This window comes from Colobus angolensis, unplaced genomic scaffold, assembly GCF_000951035.1.
Source record: "Colobus angolensis palliatus isolate OR3802 unplaced genomic scaffold, Cang.pa_1.0 Scaffold129, whole genome shotgun sequence".
Taxonomy (NCBI): domain Eukaryota; kingdom Metazoa; phylum Chordata; class Mammalia; order Primates; family Cercopithecidae; genus Colobus; species Colobus angolensis.
The window spans coordinates 1,396,401-1,414,550 of record NW_012114141.1 but is presented as its reverse complement, the minus strand read 5'-3'; the positions used below and the strand labels follow the sequence as shown (position 1 = coordinate 1,414,550).

The 18,150-nt window shown below is 38.2% G+C and overlaps 1 protein-coding gene across 2 annotated transcripts in view; it reads left to right on the top strand.

Annotated features, from left to right (window-relative positions):
• ATP2C1 (ATPase, Ca++ transporting, type 2C, member 1) overlaps positions 1–18,150 on the top strand; it is a 158,947-nt gene that overhangs the window by 18,152 nt on the left and 122,645 nt on the right. The window lies entirely within an intron of this gene.

Sequence of the window (18,150 nt, the reverse complement as noted above, 5' to 3'; positions counted from 1 at the left end):
CGGAGCTTGCAGTGAGCCAAGATCGAGCCACTGCACTCCAGCCTGGGCGACAGAGCGAGACTCCCCCTCAAAAAAAAAAAAAAAAGTTGAGCAGATGAGGAATTACTTCCACACAAGAAAACACAGAAAATGTTTTTCTTATGATAGAACCTACTGCTGGGTAGATATGCTGTGAACCTTGTTGAAATGACAACAAATGATTTAGAGTATTTTATAAACTGAGTTGGTAAAGCAGTAGCAGGGTTTGAGAGGACTGACTCCAATTTTGAAAGAGGTTCTACTATGTTACTAAACAGCATCAAACGCTACAGAGAAAGCATTTGTGAAAGGAACAGTCAATTGATGCGACAAACTTTATTATTGTCTTATTTTAGGAAATTGCCACAGCCAGTGTAACTTTCTGCAACCACCACCCTGATCAGTCAATAGCCATTAACGTCAAGGCAAGATCCCCTACCAGCCAAAATATTATGACTCACTGATGGCTCAGATGATCATTAGCATTCTTTAGCAAGAAAGTATTTTTTAACTAAGGTATGTACATTTTTTAGACTTGCTATTGAACACTTAATAGACTACAGTATAGTGTAAACATAAATTTTATATGCACTGGGAAACCAAAAAATTTGTGTGACTTGCTGTATTGTGATATTTGCTTTATTGTGGTGGTCTCAAACCAAGCTCACAGTATCTCTGAGTTATCCCTGTACATTCTTATTCATTTTTAGAATTGAATACTATTGGCATGATCAAAATATTTTTAGATGAAAGATTAATGCTTCTTGTAAACAGCACCAAAACTTTAGCATGCATTGGAATCACCTAAAGGACTAATTGAAACAGAATGCTGGGCCCCACCTCCAGAGTTTCTAATACAGTAGGGCTGAGGTGGGGCCCAAGAGTTTACATTTCTAAAAAAATTCTAGGTGGGAGGGACCACACTTTCAGAACCACTGTTGCAGATCATTTGATGATGTATATTTTCAAAATCAAAGCTGACAGGGGTTGTCATACCTACTTAAGAATAGTATGTATGCCACTTAGAAGATGGTAAGTCATTGTCAAAGCCAGAGGGATACTAATGATGACTTACAGTTTCACAGGTTCTTAATTGACCATTTTCATCCACCTTGGCTGATGCCTAGTGTTACTTAATGCTTAGTAAAGTAAGAAATCTTTAGGCCGGGGACACTGGCTGACGCTTATAATCCCAACATTTTGGGAGGCAGAGGTGGGCAGAACAGCTGAGGTAAGGAGTTCAAGACCAGCCTGGCCAACCCCGTCTTTACTAAAAAATACAAAAATTAGCCGGGCGTGGTGGCACTTGCCTATAATCCCTGCTACTTGGGAGGCTGAGGCAGTAGAATCGCTTGAACCCAGGAGGCAGAGGTTGCAGTGAGCGGAGATTGTGGAGATCATGCCATTGCACTCCAGCCTGGGCAACAGGAGCAAAACTCTGTCTCAAAAAAAAAAAACAAACAAACAAACAAAAAAAAACTTTAAGCAATGTCTTGGCCCTAAGAATATAACCTAAAATATGTTCTTATCTGTTTATATCCTCTTTGATAGCTGATTAAAGTTACGCAGCAACTGAGAATTTCAATTGTTGATTTAAATCATGGAATATACAAAAAGATACGATCCTTGTTATGTCCTTCATGCTTTCTAAAGCCATTATGAGGTCTTAATGAAAAGAAACAAAAAATAAAACCCTCAATTTTCCCCTAGCCCTTACTCTGCTTATTATTTAAATATAATTATAAAGACTCTGAATAACAAAAATTTAACTGGAAAGATGAAATCAATATTCTGAATACTACTTAGTGGCGTTTGATCTAGGACATATGTTTAATATGTATTCTGTTGATTTTTCAATAGAGCATGTTAATTAACATGTCTCAATTACCTACTGAATAATGTCTATAAAATGCCTGTGATTATTATTCATGAGATCACACTCCCATTTTTACCAGTACTATGCCTATCTGTGATTATTATTCATGAGACTACACTCCCATTTGAGCAGTACTTTTCAAATCCAAGAAGATAAACCCAAAGGATTCTAGAAGAGGATCTGCTTGGAGAATGATTTCTTCAGTAATGGTATCTGAAGGTTGAATAACAATAAGTGAATAGATGTAGATATTGACCAAGAGTGACTAAGAAAGACAGTTACTTTATTAACACAATCTTGAGAGTCATCAAGTTAGCTATGGGGCAAATATCCTAGACTCAGAAATTAGACACTATAACAGTTGCAGGGGGCCACACTGAATTGAAACAGGCAAGAATTAAACAAACAAAATGATAAACTGCAAAAGGTAACTAAATAAACAGAGCAGCTTCTTATATATTCTCCAACAAGGCATTGTGGAAACATTGAGGGATGGAGGGATACCCAAGCCAAGATGGATATTAGACTCCTAACTTTGACATTAAACACTTAGAAATTCTTGAACGGGGAACTTCCTTTGTATGAGTCGCATCTTCATCACCTTTAAAAAGCAATTAATGAAATCTAGTCTGCTTTCTTTGCAATGTTTTGAGCATTAAATTTAATTATATATAAATATGTAGTTTTGGTGTCTGTTCAGTGAGAATTGATTCTCATTTCCCTAAAAGTAATTTCAATGTTTTAATCAAATGTGCAATGTTGACATCTTTACCTTTCCAAGTACTTTTATACTTTTCCAGGGTTAAAATAACATTTTGGTCATTTAAATGAGGAAACAATAACTATAAATTTTTTAAAAACTCCAATGTCATAGCTTTTTAACTGTTCTAATTGTGTCTGCTAATAGAAACAAGTTGATGTGCAAACCACAAAATAATAAACATTTTTGCCTACCTTTTGGGAAAAAGAAAAGACTATATTATACTTTAAGAAAGTGTAAACTTAGTTTCATTTTAGCAATTCCATAGTCGAATCTGTCACTAACTAATCATCAGTTAAAGAAAAAAACTAGCCAGGTGCTGTGGCTCACTCCTGTAATCCCAGCACTTTGAAAGGCCAAGGTGGGCAGATCACAAGGTCAGGAGTTCTATATCAGCCTGACCAACATGGTGAAACCCCATCTCTACTAAAAATACAAAAATTGGCCTGGCGTGGTGGCACATGCCTGTAATCCCAGCTACTCAGGAGGCTGAGGCAGGAGAATTGCTTGAACCCAGGAGGCAGAGGTTGCAGTGAGCTGAGACCGCACCACTGCACTCTTGCCTGGGTGACAGAACAAGACTCTGTCTCAAAAAGAAAAGAAAAGAAAAGAAAAGAAAAAAATCTAGTGTCAGGGCACACAACTATATAAATAAAAATTCTAAAAGATCATCAGTGTTTAAGAATAAAACACAGCCAGTTATATAATTTTAAAATATTTCTAATGAGTGATAAGGAAAACTTGTCAATGGAATTTCTGAAGTCAATAGCCAGTTTTTAACTTTATCTGCTAATACGGCAATTATTTAACTTGAAAAACAGACACATTTCCTCATTCAGTTTTTGGACATCTTATTCTGTAACTTCCTATTGATTAATATTGCCTTTAACATTTTAAGTACTTAACATTTTATCATTTGAATAATTCATATTGTTTTAAACTCTTCACTTTTATAGGAACAACCAAACCATCAACCAACGAACATTTTAACCTATTAATCTAAACTAAACTTTTTCCCCCTCATTTAATCTGTCAATTAAGATGCTTCTGATTGTATGTAACAGAAAATATAGTTTCTTTATTATCTCACATTAGAGGAAGTCTAGTGGTAGGGGAGGCCCCAGAGTTGGTTTGTTAGCTTAATTATATAATAAAGGACTTAGCTTAATTATATAATAAAGGACTTGGCTTCTTAGAGTCACTACTTTGCCATTCTTAGTATTGTCTTTTCTCAGGGGAAGGGTGGAAGGAGGGATAAAAAGGTGGCTGCTGTACTTCCAAGCATTCAGAATCATTGAAAAGTCTTGCTAAATCAGACTTCTGCATCTAATCACCAGAATTCGATTCAGTTGGACCCACTGGAGTGTGAGAATTTGCATTTCTAATAAATTCCTAGGTGATGCTGATGCTGTTCATAGTAAAGCCACACTGGGAAATATTAACTTAGACTAATGATCTTGGAAACAAATGGATTTTTTCTTTTCTTTTTAGTCCACATATAATAGTTGTATATATTTATGCAACACAGTGATATTTTGATACATCTGTACTATGCATAATCATCAAGTAAGGGCAATTAGCATATCCATCACCTCAAAAATTTATCATTTCTTTTTGTTGGGAACATTCCAAATCCTCTCTTCTAGTTTTTTGAAAACATACAGTAAATTGTTGTTAAGTATACTCATCCCACAGTGCTATAAAACACTGGAATTTATTTCTCCTATCTAGCTGTAATTTTGTATCCATTAACCAACCTTTCCCTATTCCTCCTCCCCACTACTTTTACCAGCCTCTAGTAACCACTATTCTACTATTTCCTTCTATGACTTCAACTTTTGAGCTCATGTGTGGGTGTGAATATGTGTTACTTATCTTTCTGTGCCTGATTTATTTCACTTAACATAATGTCCTCCAGGTTCATCCATGTTGCCATGAATGACAGGACTTAATTCTTATTTACAACTGAATCGTTTTCTATTGTGCATATATACCACATTTTCTCTATCCATTCATCTGTTGATGGGCTTGTAGTTTGATTCCATTACCTTGGCTATTGTGGATAATGCTACAATAAACATGCGAGTGCAGATACCTCTTCAATATACTGATTTGCTTGTCTTTGGATAGGTATCCGGTAGTGCTGGATCACATGGCAGTTCTAATTTTAGTTTTTTGAGGAACCTCCATACTGTTTTCCATAATGGCTGTACTAATTCACAATCACACTAATACTGTATGAGTTTCCTTTTTCCTGTATCCTCACTGGCATTTGTTATTTTTTGTCTTTTTGACAATAGTCATTCTAACAAGTGTGAGGTGATATCTCATTGTGGTTTTGATTTGTATTTCTCTGATGATTAGTGATGTTGAGTGTTTTTTTTTTTCATGTACTTGTTGGCCATTTGCTTGTCTTCTTTTGAGAAGTCTTTAGATCATTTGCCCATTTTTAAATCAAAATATTTGAGGTTTTTTGGAGTTATTTTTTGAACTGCTGATTTTTTTGAGTTCCTTGTATATCCTGGATATTTTGTCAGGTAAATAGTTTGCAAATATTTATTTTCATTCTACAGGTTGCCTCTTTGTTGATGATACCCTTTATTGTGCAGAGGCTTTTTGTTTGATATAGTCCCACTTGTCTATTTTTATTTTTATTTCCTGTACTCTTGAAGTCTTATCCATAAATTTTTTTCCTAGACCAATGTCCAGAAGCATTTTCCCTGTTTTCTTCTAGCAGTTTTAGGGTTTTGTGTCTTACATTTAATTATTTAATCCATATTGGGTTCATTTTTATATATGCTGAGAGTTAGGGGTCTAATTTAATTCTTCTTTAATATGAATATCCAGTTTTCCCAACACCATTTATTGAAAAGGATGTTCTTTCACTAGTGTATGTTCTTGTCGTCTTTTTGGAAAATTAGTTGGCTGTAAATAGTTGGATTCATTTTTAGGTCCTCTATTCTGTTCTATTTGTCCTTATTTCTGTTTTTATACAATATCATGGTGTTTTGGTCACTAAAACTTTGTAGTATATTTGAAGCCAGACAGAGTGATGCATCCAGGTTTGTTCTTTTTGCTTAGGATTGCTTTGGCTCCTCAGGATCTTTTGTGTTTCCATATGAATTTTAAGACTGTTTTTTTCTATTTCTATGAAGAATGTCATTGGTATTTTAATTGGAAATGCATTGAATCTGTAGCTTGAGTAGTATGGTCATTTTAACAATACTAATTCTTTCCATTCATGAGCATAGGATGTCTTTTCATTGTTTTTGTGTCCTCTACTATTTCTTTCATCAGTGTTTTATAGTTTTCATTGTAGAGGTCTTTCACCTCCTTGGTTAAATTTATTCCTAGGGATTTTTTGTAGCTAGTATAAATGGAATTGCTTTCTTGATTTCTTTTTGTTGTTGTTTTTATTGGCATACAGAAATGCTACTGATTTTTGTAGGTTGATTTTGTATCCTACAACTTTACTGAATTTGTTTATTAGTTCTAAAAGTACTTTGTGGAGTATTTAGATTTTTCTGTATATAAGATCATGTTTTCTGCAAACAGGGACAATTTGACTTCCTCATTTTGAATTTGAATGCTCTTTATTTATTTCTCTAGCCTAATCTATTTTGTCTGATATAAGTATAGCTACTCCTATGTACTTTTGGTTTTCATTTGTGTGGAATACATTTTTCCATTTCTTCACTCACAATCTCTGTCTGTTTTTACAGGTGACAGGAGTTTCTTGTAGGCAGCATAAAGTTGGGTTTTGTTTTTTCTTATTTATTCAGCTAGTCTATATCTTTTAATTGGGAGGATTTAAAATGTTTAAAAGAAACTACCATCAGAGTGAACAGGCAACCTACAGAATGTGAGAAAATTTTTACAATCTATCCATCTGACAAAGGGCTAATATCCAGAATCTACAAAGAACTTAAACAAATTTACAAGAAAAAATCAACCCCATCAAAAAGTGGCCAAAGGATATGAACAGACACTTCTCAAGAGAAGACATTTATGCAGTCAACAGACACGTGAAAAAATGCTCATCATCAGAGAAAAAACTGGCCATCAGAGAAATGCAAATCAAAACCACAATGAGATACCATCTCACACCAGTTAGAATGGCTATCATTAAAAATTCAGGAAACAACAGGTGCTGGAGAGGATGTGGAGAAATAGGAACACTTTTACACTGTTGGTGGGACTGTAAACTAGTTCAACCATTGTGGAAGACAGTTTGGCAATTATTCAAGGATCTAGAATGAGAAATACCATTTGACCCAGCCATCCCATTACTGAGTATATATCCAAAGGATTATAAATCATGCTGCTATAAAGACAAATACACATGTATGTTTATTGCAGCACTATTCACAATAGCAAAGACTTGGAACCAACTCAAATGTCCATCAATGATAGACTGGATTAAGAAAATGTGGCACATATATACCATGGAATACTATGCTGCCATGAAAAACGATGAGTTCATGTCCTTTGTAGGGACATGGATGAAGCTGGAAACCATCATTCTGAGCAAACTATCGCAAGGACAGAAAATCAAACACCACATGTTCTCACTCTTAGGTAGGAACTGAACAATGAGAACACTTGGACACAGAGTGGGGAACATCACACACTGGGGCCTGTTGTGGGGTGGGGGGAGCGGGGATGGATAGCATTAGGAGAACTACCTAATGTAAATGATGACCTAATGGGTGCAGCAGCACACCAGCATGGCACATGTATACATATGTAACAAATCTGCACATTGTGCACATGTACCCTAGAACTTAAAGTATAAAAAAAAAAAATTTAGAAAACCATAAAATGTTTAGCCCTAAGGTTGCTATTTATAAAACAGAATTTACTTCTGTTGTTTTGTTAATTGTTTTCTGAATGTTTTATGCACCCTTTGTTTCTTCTTGTTTTTCTTTGCAGTTTAACGATGTTCTGTAGTGATAATGTTTAGTTCCTTTTTCTTTCTTATTTTTGTATCTGTTCTACCAGTAAATTTTACACTATTGTATGTTTTCTTGATGGTAGTTATGATATTGTCCTTTAGTTTCCAAATGTGGGACTTTCTTAAGCTTTTTTTGGAGGGGTATGAATGCATTTACTGTTTTTGGTTTCTGGAAAATACTTTATTTCTCCGTCATTTCTGAAAGTTTAGCTTTGCTGGGCATAGTATTCTTGGCTGATGATTTCTTTCTTTCAGCACTTTGAATATATTATCCCATTCTCTCCTGGCCTGTAAGGTTTCTGCTGAGAAATATGCTGTTAGTCTGATGGGGATTCCTTTATATGTGACTTCATGCTTATCTCCTGTTGTTTTCAAAATTCTTTCTTCAACTTTTGGCAGTGTAACTATAATGCATTTCAAATAGGACCTTTTTGTGTTGAATTTATCTGGAGATGTTTCAGCTTCCAGTACCTGGATGTCTATATCACTCCTAAAATTTGGGAAGTTTTCAGCTATTATTTTATTAAATTACATTTATTTATTTTGGGACCATTCAACATACACTTTCTAGCTATTTGAAACTATATAAGTATTGTTTATTTCATTCATTGGGTTCTTCAGTTTTAATATTTCTTGTTTTTTTTTTTTTTCCTTTTTTTTTCTTTTTCTTTATGGACAGAGTCTTGCCCTGTTGCCCAGGCTGGAGTGCAGTGGTGCAATCCTGGCTTATTGCTACCTCTGCCTCCTGAGTCCCAGTTCAAGCAATTCTCCTTCCTCAGCCCCTGAGTAGCTGGGATTACAGGCACACAACACCATGCCCAGCTAATTTTTGTATTTTTATTTTTTAGTAGAGACGAGGTTTCTCCATGTTGGCCAGGCTGGTCTTGAACTCCTGATCTTGTGATCCACCTGCCTCAGCCTCCCAAAGTGCTGGGATTACAGGTGTGAGCTACCATGACTGGCCAATATTTGTTTGTATGTTTGTTTTTTTAATGAAATGTACCTCTCTGTCGAATTTTTCATTCAGATCCTGAATTGTTTTCTTGATTTTATTGTATTGTTTATCTGTGTTTGTTTGCATTTCACTGAGTTTTCTGAAGATAATGATTTTGAATTCCTTTTCAGGCATTTCATGCATTTCCTTTTTTGGTATTCTGCTACTGAAGAACTACCATTGTTTTTTGGTACTGTTATTTTCCTTGTTTTTTCATGTTTTTTGTTTCTCTATGTTAATATCTGTGCATCTGGTGTAACAGTTGTTTTCTTCCAATTTTATAGAGTATCTTTCTTAGAAAAAGGCTTTTTCCTATAGATGTATTCATAATGTCAGTTGGGTAGAGTGCGTTGGCTTTCGTTCTGGGTGGGTGCAATAGTATATTCTCTGTATAATGTCTTTTGCTGTCATTAACATCAGTGGTGTCTGCAAGTTCCTCAGTGACTTAGGTTGCAGTTGTCTGTGGAGGCTGTAGGAAAGCTGTGCTGGATGGGGATGCCAGGTGAGATGATCCTTGGGTCCCTGGGCAGCACATGGGTGCCTGGTGACCTCATCACTGGAATGGGCTGGGTTGCTGGCAGAAGTGATAGTGAACCCTAAGGTGATTTGGTCCTTTAACCCCTATTTGGTATGGTGGTGGCAGCAGGTACCTAGGAGGAGTGCAGAGGTGTTGATGATGGCTGGGAATAGATGTTTGAGGATTACTTATGATATTCATTAAAAGATATACTATAATTATCATTTGGAAAATTACAGAGTTCCCTTTACTCACCTTGAAGGGCCTGGTGCCATTTTTAGGTCGTAAGCCTCCTGTTAAATATTCTAGACTGGGATACTGCTCATTTCAAACACCAATATTTCTAGTAGTTCATGTAGCACTTTTGCAGAAAATAGTTTTGCATTCAGTTGTTTGAATTGGGAGCTGATTGGGTCAGTTCAAGCCCCAAATTTTCACCTCAGCTTATCTGTTGCCACTCATAGAAAGTTTTACCCTTCAAATCCTCATTTTTGTAATTCCCCTAAATATAAGACATTTGGAAATACTAAAAACTTAAAATATGATATAGACTACAGAAGCATTACCTTTTATAACCAAGGAATAAAAATAAGATTGTCTGAAGGCATACTGTAAATGCTTCTAATCCAATTTTCCACCTGATCTTTTATTGTAGCAATAAATTTTCTAACCTAAAGGAATAACAGTTTGCTTGTGTTGCAAAAACTCTTTCCTGCCAATTTGTAAATACCCTTCTCTGTCATTTATCTCACAAACTATATTGCCAAAATTGTAATTTCCCCCTTTTCATTATCTATTTCAAAAACCATCTCATTGATATGGGTTCTGTATTTCCCATAGTATGCTCAGTGGGAGTAGTGGTCTGTTTGCATGATTGCCCAGGGCTAAACTGCAGGATCCTCATAAAGCCTTGGGGCTGTGTATCTCACTCTCTAATTTATTATCATAATGGCATTTTGTGCCTTTTTTCTCATTTATTTGCACAATAGGAAGCACAGTGGAGAGATACGATTTCTGCAGGGGGCCTGGAAGGACATGGGACAAGTTCAGACACAGATGCAAGCTTTGCAGAAAATATCTGACTTCTAGCAGTTATTGGCATAGAAAACTTTCAAGTGCAAAATGTACCATTTTGTAGGTATGAGGAAATGCAACCTTTCCCAAAGCACTCTCACAGCCCAGTGTGCAGCAGGATAAAGAGAGATTGAAAATGTTTCTGATATGAAATTGATACGGCATTTAAATGGAGGGAGGAGGCCTAGGCTATTAATGCAAACACAACTAAAGGCATGCAGATACGATATACAATTTGTCCCACAGTTTCAATTTAAAACAACCAACCCATCAGCAAAGTTTTCAAAGTTGGTGGAAGATATTGGCTGGTGGCAATTTAACTTACCTATTTTAAGACCTCCTTTTCTTCTTTTTCTCCTCCTCCTCCTCCTCCTTCCCACACTTTCTCTCTCTCTCATCCTGGTTGGAGTGCAGTGGTGTGAACGTGGCTCACCACAGTCTTGTCCTCCTGGGCTCAAGCAGTCCTCCCACCTCAACCTCCCAGGTAGCTGGGACCACAGGTGCACACCACCATGCCCAGCTAGTTTTAAAGTTTTTTGTAGAGATGGTGTTTCTCCATGTTTTCCATGTTATTTCTATTTCTGTGAGGAAAGTCATTGGCATTTTGATAGAGATTGCATTCAATCGCTAGATTGCTTTAGACATTTAAAAATATTAATTCTTGCATTCAATGAACATAGAATATCTTTACATTGTTTTGCATCCTCTTCGATTGCTTTCATCAGTGTTTTACAGTTTTTATCATAGAGATGTTTCACTTCTTTGGTTAATTTCTAGGGATTTAATTTTATTTGTGGCTATCATACATGGGATTATTTTTACCTCTTTTTCATATTGTACTCTGTTGACATATAGAAATGCTACTGATTTTTGTATGTTGAATTTATAGCCTGCAACTTACTGACTTTATTTATCAGTTCTAACAGTTTCTGGTGGAGTCTTTAGGTTTTTCCAAATATATAGTCATATCATCTGCAAATAAAAATAATTAAACTTCTTCCTTTACAATTTGGATGTTCTTTATTTATTTCTCTTGCCTAATTGCTCTAGCTAGGACTTCCAGTACTATGTTGAATAGTAGTGGTGAAAAAGTGGGCATCCTTTTTATGTTCCAGTCTTACAATAATGACTTGCAGTTTTTCACCATTCAGGGTGATACTAGCTGTGTGTCTGTCATATACTTTTTTCTTTCCTTTCTTTCTTCTTCTTTTTTTCTTACTCTGTTGCCCAGGCTGGAATGCAGTGGTGACCTTGGCTCACTACAACCTCTGCCTCCTGGGTTCAAGTGATTCTCTTGCCTCTTTTAATCCTGAATAGCTGAGATTACAGGCATACACCACCACACCTGGCTAATTTTTTGTATTTTTAGTAGAGACGAGGTTTCACCATGTTTGCCAGGCTGATCTCAAACTCCTGACCTCAAGTGGCCCCAGGAAAGGTCATGAAATGCCATCTAAGAGGTTAGGCCTGGCACTGGGGACTTCAAGAGCCCACTTATTGATCTACCCTACTCTGACTGAGCTGGTATCTAAGGTGCAAGACTAAGTCCTCTTTACTTTCCCCTCTGCTTTTCTCTAGCAGAAGGAGTCTCGCACCATAGCCACCACAGCTGGCAATGTTCTGGGTGTCACTTGAAGACACATCTCAGAGTCTCATCCAAGGCCCATGCCATGATGCAATGCCTGGGTATTGCTACTGATTATTTAGTGACCAAGGGCTCTTTAGTCACAGGTGATGAATCCTGCCAGGTGTGGATCCTTCCCTTCAAGGCAGCGGTTTACCTTTTGGCCCATGGTGTGTCTAGACATGTCGTCCATGAGCTAGGGTCTGGCATGGGGGCCTCATGACTGCCCAGTGCCGTATCCTACTTGACTGAGCTGGTATGCAAGATGCAAAACAAAGTCTTCTTTGTTCTCCTCTTCATAAGCAGAGTCACTTTTGTTGCTTCAAGCTGTGCTGCCTGGGGTTGGGGGAAGGATGGCATAAGTACTCCCTTAGATTCCCTGGCTGGTGTCTCCCTAGGTCATGTACCATCCCAGCCCAGCACTAGAAGTCGCCTAAGAACTGCAATCCCTGTGTCCTAGACAGCCTTTCAAGTTTACCTAGAACCTCAGAGCACTTTGGCCCATGGTGGTGAGGCTTGCCAAAAAACTCAAGTTTTGACAACTGGGATGGTCCATTCCCCTCTGGCTAGGTCTGGTCCAAATGCTCCCTTCATGCATGGGTGCTGGCTGAGCCCAGCATGGCTTTGCTCTCCACTGTGACAAGGCAGCACTGAGTTCAATAGAAAGACTACTAGTGACTGCAGTCTCCCTCTCCCAAGTGTATAGACTCTCTGTGTAGCACGGCTGCTGCTAGGTTACGGGGAAAAGGGGTGGTGTCAGTGATTCAAGACTGTCTCTCCTACTCTCTTCAATGATTCTTTCAAATGATATGAATATAAAACCAGGTACTCTGATTGCTCTGATTTTTGGTTCTTGTGATGGTGCCTTCCAGTGTGCAGATAACTGTTAAAATTTGTTGTTCCTGTCGGGAGTTATCAATGGTATAGGCTTCTATTTCACCATCTTGCTCTGCTCCCAAAACACTTCAAATATTAAACACTGAAATAAATGTGAGTTATACATACATTTAAGAAAGATTAATAAAACAAGTAAGGTAATTATTTACCCAATTATTCCAGTTTTGGGTTGTAGGTGGCTGCAGCCTATCTGGCAGCTCAGCACTCAAGGGAGGAATCAACCCTGGACAGGATGCTACTCCATTGCAGGGTACACACGTACACACATTCACTCACATTGGGACAATTTAGACATGCCAATTAACCTAACATGCACAACTTAGGGATATGAGAGGACACCAGAATACCTGGAGAAAACCCATGTAGACACAGGGAGAATGTGCAAACTCAATACAATGGCCCCACCAGTAATTGATGTTTCTTTTTTCTCATCATTTAATGAAATGACGTTGAAAATGACCTTATTCGAGGACCTAGTGTATAATGCTTTTTGTCAGGCATTAATATGCATGCCATCAAAATCAAAAGCACAGGCTCAGCTAAAATTTCTCAAATGCATGGAAACACCCACCTCAACACTGTTATCTTTTAATTTCAAATGGTTACCTGGGCTCAAATTCTGGGTGTGCAATTTTATCTGCTCTGGGCAGTGCTCAATATCAAGCATTTCTTACAACAATTAGGACTTATTCCCATTCAGATAATGTTGTCCTAGTTAACCCCTTTGTGGTTTTTGGAGATGTAGGTTCATATTTTTAAACTTTTTTTTTTTGAGACAGGTTCTTGCTCTGTCCCCCAGACTTGAGTGCAGTGGCATGATTATGGCTCACTGCAGCTTCGACCTCCTGGGCTCAAGCAATCTTTCCACCCCAGCTGCCCGAGTATCAGGGACCACAGGTGTGTGCCACTGCACCCAGCTAATGTTTTTATTTTCTGTAAAGACAGGGTCTCACTATGTGGTCCAGCCTGGTCTGGAACTCCTGGGCTCATGCAATTTTCCTGACTCAGCCTCCCAAAATGTTGGGATTACAGGTGTGAGATACACCAGACCCTTAAACTTCTTAAAAATCCCGTAAGTCCTCTTTGTTTTACAGGAAAGTAGAAGCTTGGATTTTAGTCTGATCATAGGAAGTAGATTTTTATTCATTCAACAAAAAATATTTATGATAAACATTTTTCAGGCTATCCATTTATTTAATAGGTCTTTATTATATGTTCACTGCTGTCAAGTGTTTTGGGGCCAGAGGTAAATTATCGTAGTTTGGAGACTATATGGAATATTCTCTTTTAAATGGGTGCGTTTGTATCTCAAAACAAATCCTGTAGTTTATATAATTTGGAATATTGTATGTCTGTTTTCCATGGAAATGATGTTCATTGGTCATGGTACTCCTGGTCATGGGACTCACACTCACTTTGCTCTTACCTCTTTCTTATTTTCTTTTTTTTTTTTGAGACGGAGTCTCGCTCTGTCGCCCAGGCTGGAGTGCAGTGGCCGGATCTCAGCTCACTGTAAGCTCCGCCTCCCAGGCTTACGCCATTCTCCTGCCTCAGCCTCCCGAGTAGCTGGGACTACAGGCGCCCGCCACCTCACCCGGCTAGTTTTTTGTATTTTTTAGTAGAGACGGGGTTTCACCGTGTTAGCCAGGATGGTCTCGATCTCCTGACCTTGTGATCCGCCCGTCTCGGCCTCCCAAAGTGCTGGGATTACAGGCTTGAGCCACCGCGCCCGGCCTACCTCTTTCTTATTTTCACATGCACCCCATCCACACTCATGTCTAATCCAGAAGACTGGTAGTATATAAGAGATCCCAAATATTACCATTGGCTCAGAATCTGAGCCAATAAATGGACAGACTATGCCATACTTGAAATAAACTTCTTTAAAAATAAAAATTAAGAGTATAAGTTCTCTCATTTCATCTTCTCAGTTTCATGAAATATTTCATGTTTAGAATGCTAGCAAGTGTGAAAGAGGCTATGGAATTACGTGAGTGATAAAATATTTGTAGAGTACTTGGGGATCTGGGTCGTATTAAAACCAACCAAACACAAGCAGCTCATATGAGTCCTGCAATTTTTATTTTTGCTTCCAACTTTTAATCTTCCAGCACTGCCAAAACATGGAACAAGGCAGATTTATAGCAATTCTGGTAGTGTTTGTTAGGCACTGATTTCATACAACACTCTTGGCAATAAAACTGTATAGTTCTCTAAACTTGACATTTAGCATGTCCTTTATCCTATAAGAAGAAAAATACTTCTTTTTGTTCTGTTGGAGTAGGTTAGCTTATAAAAATAAAGTGATGCATCTTTATATGTTTTTAACATGTCCAACTTTGCCAGGCATGGTGGTTCATGCCTCTAATCCCAAGCACATTGGGAGGCTGAGGCAAGAGGATCTCTTGAGCCCAGGAGTTCAAGACTGCAGTGCGCTATGATGACACCATTGCACTCCAGCCTGAGTGACAGAGTCTCTTAAGTAAGTTAGTAAGTAAATAAATAAATAAAATGTTCAACTTAAAATAAAACGACAATTTATTTTCTAGCAGCTAGGTGAAATTTCTTAACTATTAACCTCTGATACTTTAAACAACATTAAGCAGTCTTTAAAGAAGACATTAATTAACTAAGGAAAGATTTTAAAATAATCTTTCTAAGTTTTAATTTTTAAATCCCTAAAGAACCACATGTTCTTTTTTACCATCCAGGTTTATAAAAATGCAGCTATCAAATTTGGTATTAAAACCAAGATGCCTCACATCCTTTGTGGAATAAAGCACAGTATAAAGAAAATTAGAACATCATGACCATTCTTCTTCAATCTTTCCCATTTGTAATATTTCCCCCAAGCGAAGAAGCCTGACAAATTTCCCCTTCTTGCTCATGTGACCACTTTTTGCATCAGATGCACTTAATTTTGTAGGTTAAATATTCAGGACAAAAGGAGAGTAGAAAGAATTTTTAGAGCTTTGATTTCTATGGAAGCAATAAGATGAAACTTAGACATAATATATTTCATTGCCATCAGTCTCATTGTAGCTAACACTCCAGGGATTTGCTCGTTTCTCTCTATAATAATCTTATAGTTCTATAGTGCTTATAATTTGCAACCTGTGTTCACTTACTTTATGAGATTCTTACAATCTTTTGAAAGAAGGGTAGTGTGTATGTATGTGTGTGTATGAATATATGTACATGTATGTGCATATATTTGTTTGTATGTATACATACGTGTGTATATGACATGTATGTATATAGTCATCCCTCAGTGTCCACAGGGGATTGGTTCCAGAACCCCCTCAGACACCAGAATTCGCAGATGCTTAAGTTTTTTTTATATAAAATGACTCATTGGTCAATTCTTCTTGGTAAAGCTGATCTTGATCTTACCAGTTTCTTTTTTGGCTTAGTAATAGGAACAATGATTTTCATAATTTAGGCGACCAAAAGTAAAATTTCAGTTTAAGTCATTTTAGGAATAAACAATGGAGCTATAAATCTTTTGGAAGAGTTATAGATTCAGTGTTAATGCTAGAGTATTGCAGTCTATTAATACAATAGATAGCTCTGAAAAGTTGCTTTAGAAAAATGTTTCAGCTTAAGTGACCCAATATCAAATTCTGTACAGTTACCCTCTATTTTGTAAATGCATATGTTAATACCAAAATGTTTATATTGTGTAATTTCCTACCTTAGATGCTTTAATTTTTAATATAATGCTGTTTCAAGGTTGAATATGTAGTGATAACTGTTACAAATTGATTACGAGAGAGCACAATCATTGTACAAATCATAGGCTATGTCATTATGTAGACAAAAATCACTGACAATGCATGACAGAGGTGGATCATAAATACTAACTCCTAAGACTAGAAATCTACTTGATAGTGATTTTTATGGGTTCATCTTTAAAAGTGACCTCACTGAATAAAAGTTTACTATTTCTTAAAAGAAAGGTAAATCTAAAAACTGTCCAGAATTTTCGATCTTAGTCTAGTACCACTTACTTGGGAACAAATATAGAAACACAGGCAACCCTGTCCGTTAATTTGGCTCTATATCACTGTGTAGACAAAAATCGCTGACCATGCACGCCAGAGGTGGATCATAGTTAACTCTTAAGACTAGAAATCTACTTGATGGTGATTTTTATGGGTTCATCTTTAAAAGTGACCTCGCTGATTAAAGGTTCAATATTTCTTAAAAGAAAGGTAAATCTACAAAGTTGTCCAGAATTTTCTATCGTAGTCTAGTACTACTTACTTGGGAACAAATATAGAAACACAGGCAACCCCGTCCGTTAATTTTGATGTTGAACGTGTGGTTAGAGAGTACACTGGGATATGTTACAGGACCTGAGATAAAAAGCAAATTTGTAAAGTGTCTAAGTGTTGATGGAGAAAAACACATCTAGCATATACATAAATTTTCTTTTTGAGTTCTCTGGAGGGTGATCACCAACTCAGTAGGTGAAGCCCTGCCCTCTAGTGGTTATGGGTGTGCGAGGACTTCTGTTCAACACTACGTGTCTGGCTCACCAAGGTTTATCAAAATCAATCGTTCATTAAAAAGCACTTATTAGGGGTCTGGGTAAGATGCCGAGCAAGTGAAATGTTTACGTGTGAAAAGGCATTGCCACTGGACAAAGGTACAGCGGCCGAAGAAGTGCTCGTTCATTGGCTTCGACCGCTGTACGACTGGTTTCTAATTGCTGTTCCAGCCTCTCCCCAGTTCCATACACCGCAAACGAAGGAAAAAGATTAGTTCTCCCTGGAGTTCTCTGAGGCTGAACCTTGCTCTCTCATTACACGTGGTAACTAAGCACACCCCTTACGGAATTTTGGGAAGTCGCCCCGCGATGACCGGCTTCCGCAAAAACCAAGCAGTCAGTGCAGGGTTTTGCAAGTGAGAGCGCGAGACTTGGGAGGCTGCTCATGGTGCTCCAGTCCCTGGCAGGAGCATGCATACCTCGTTCCTTTCTTCCGCGGGCCTCAACGTCGCCTGCTGAGATTGTGACTGCCACCCCGCCGGGAGCGGCTTCTCCTACAGAATTTGTAGAGGGCACTTAAACGCCTCAGGGACAGCGGCCATGGCTGTCAGCTTGGGCCGACCCCGCGGCCGCCCCACGGGAATGTGTGGCCAACACACGGCGTGGGCGAATCTCCGACCCTCGCGTTCAGTGGGTGCACATAAATGGGCGGACACCGTCCCTGGGATAAGGGAGGCGCCGACAAGAACAGGGCGGGCCACCAACCCCGCGCGACCTCCTACCGGACGGATCCAAACACAAACATCATCCATTCCTGGCCGAAGTCTCGGCCTTCACTTCACTTCCGCCTTCCCCGCCCGTGAGCACCAATACGCCTGCGCGCACCTCTCGCAGCGGAAGTAGTAGCGACAAAGCCCGGTGCGCGGCGGGCCCAGGAGTGCGGG